The following is a 2,448-nucleotide window of genomic DNA, read 5'->3' as shown; positions in this document are numbered from 1 at the left end:
TCCCTAGTAGCTGGAACTCGTTCTTGCTCAGGGTTGTCTCCAACTTCTGAGCTCAAATGATCCACTCACCTTAGTCTCCCAGAGTGCTAGGATTATAGGCATGAGGCACTAAACCAGCTGGCTTGATTATAAATATAAAATAATTGCTTTTTTAGGAACTATGAATTAGTGGGTCTCTAAAATTTCTCTAGCATTTCTATAACTTTTTTGTTTTCTATGCTTTTTTATTTTTCTCAACCCAAACTTTATGTTGGAGAAGTGATTTTTAGCAACACATCTAAATTTATGTATAATTAATTTCATTTTTTCTTATTAACCAAGCACTTTTTTTTTTTTTGAGACAGAGCCTCCAGCTGTTCCCCTGGGTAGAGTGTCGTGGCATCACAGCTCACAGCAACCTCCAACTCCTGGGCTCAAGTGAGTCTCCTGCCTCAGCCTCCCAAGTAGCTGGGACCACAGGTGCCCGCCACAATGCCCGGCTATTTTTTGGTTGCAGCTGTCGTTGTTTGGCAGGCCTGGGTTGGATTTGAGCCCACCACCTTAAGTGTATGCCTTAGCTAATTGAGCCACAGGCGCCGAGCCCAAACACGTTTTAACTTGTAACTTTTCTTCTAGTCAGCACCAAGTATATATGGATATGAATAATTCCACCTCCAGGTAAGGAAACTGATATTTTAATTATATACTTCACAAGAAGTATATACATCTGTTTTGATTTTAAATAATAAAGATAGGGCATGGATTTATTTCTCTCTTTCTATGTTCCAGATTTAAAATCACCATACAGACTAGACTATAGGGTATGAAGACTGACACCATACCTAGCTCTTTTTTTTTTTTTGAGACAGAGTCTTTGTCACCCTCAGTACTATGTGTGCTATGGCATCACAGCTCACAGCAACCTCAAACTCTTGGGCTTAAGTGACTCTCTTGCCTCAGCCTCTCAAGTAGTGGGACTACAGGAGCCCACCACAATGCCCAGCCTTTTTTTGTTCTAGCTGTCATTGTTGTTTGGCAGGCCCAGTTGGGGTTCAAACCCGCCAGCTCTGGTGTACAGTGTATGTGGTTGGTGCCCTATCGACTGAGCTATAGGCACTGAGCCATTTTTTTCCCCCCAAAAGAACCTTTATTACTTTCATTATAGCCTCTTATGCTTTCTTTCTGGATTTCTTTGGAGCAGGTACTTTCTGGGCTGGAGCCTTTTGACCCTTCTGAGCTTTTGGAGGAGGTGCTGCCTTCTGGCCTGTGGCTTTCTGGGCAGGAACCTTCTGGGCTGCAGCCTTCTTGCCTGCAGTGGTCATCTTTTTTGCTGGAACTTTTGCAGCAACCACTGCAACAGCAGCAGCACCCTTAGGAAGTGCTTTTTTTGAGAGAAGCTTTCAGAAGAGCTGCTTTTCTAAGCTTCTTAACTTCATTCTTGATTTTTCTGTTCCTCATTTTCTTTGCCTTCAGAACTTTAAAATGATCAAAATCTGTCATCTTAGCTTTCCTTTCTCTGGCTTCAATTTTCTGGCCCATCTTGTGGCAGCTCATTTCATATTTATATTGGCCTTCTGCCAGGTATGTCAGACATACTTCTGGAGGGCACTGAGTAGGAACTTGAGGATGAAGTCAGTAAGTTGCATGCATTTGAAAGGCATTGCGGGCCGTGCCTGTAGCTCAGTCAGTAGGACACTGGTCACATGCACCAGGGCTGATGGGTTAGAACTCACCTCTGGCTTGCTAAAAACAAACAAAAAGTGGGTGTTTTTGGCGGGCGCCTGTAGTCCTAGCTGCTGGGGAGGCTGAGGCAAGAGAATTGCTTAAGCCCAAGAGTTTGAGGTTGCTGTGAGCTGTGGTGCCACGGCACTCTACCAAGGGCAACAAAGTGAGACTCTATCTCAAAAAAAAAAAAAAAAAGGAAGAAAAAGAAAAGAAAGGCATTGTGTATCTTTTTTACCTGAGTGCAAGGTCTATCAACCAAAGCCCTGTTTTGATCAATGACACTTACAATTGCTATAAGCTTTCTGGCTTGAGGTTCAAAGGAGATGTAGGCAACTTGGCCAACCTCCATGAAGCGCCTGAACACCATGTTGGCAGTGTCGGGGAGAAGCCTAGAGTATTTTTGAGACAGCCTTAAGCTGTCGCCCTAGGTAGAGTGCTGCAGCATCATAGTTCACAGGAACCTCAAACTCTTGGGCTTAAGTGATTCTCTTGCCTCAGCCTCCCAAGTAGCTGGAAATACAGGCACCAGCCACAATGCCTGGCTATTTTGTTGTTGTAGTTGTCATTGCTGTTTAGCAGACCCTGGCTGGGTTTGAACCCACAAGCCCCGGTGCATGTGACTGGCACCCTAACCACTGAACTATGGGCGCTGAGCCTTTGTTTTTGTTTTTAATGTTACATTCTGTCCTCTTCTACTTATGCTTTGCTGCCTTGCTTTATCTAAGAGTTCCTTTGACTAGGAGT

The 2,448-nt window shown here is 44.1% G+C and overlaps 1 pseudogene; it reads right to left on the bottom strand.

Moving 5' to 3' along the window:
* Positions 1-1,148: 1,148 nt before the first annotated feature.
* On the bottom strand, positions 1,149-2,071 carry LOC100945041 (annotated as a pseudogene).
* Positions 2,072-2,448: the final 377 nt, after the last annotated feature.

Source organism: Otolemur garnettii, unplaced genomic scaffold (genome assembly GCF_000181295.1).
Source record: "Otolemur garnettii isolate 467f Iridium unplaced genomic scaffold, OtoGar3 scaffold00031, whole genome shotgun sequence".
Taxonomy (NCBI): Eukaryota; Metazoa; Chordata; class Mammalia; order Primates; family Galagidae; genus Otolemur; species Otolemur garnettii.
This window is presented reverse-complemented; position numbering and strand designations above follow the sequence as displayed.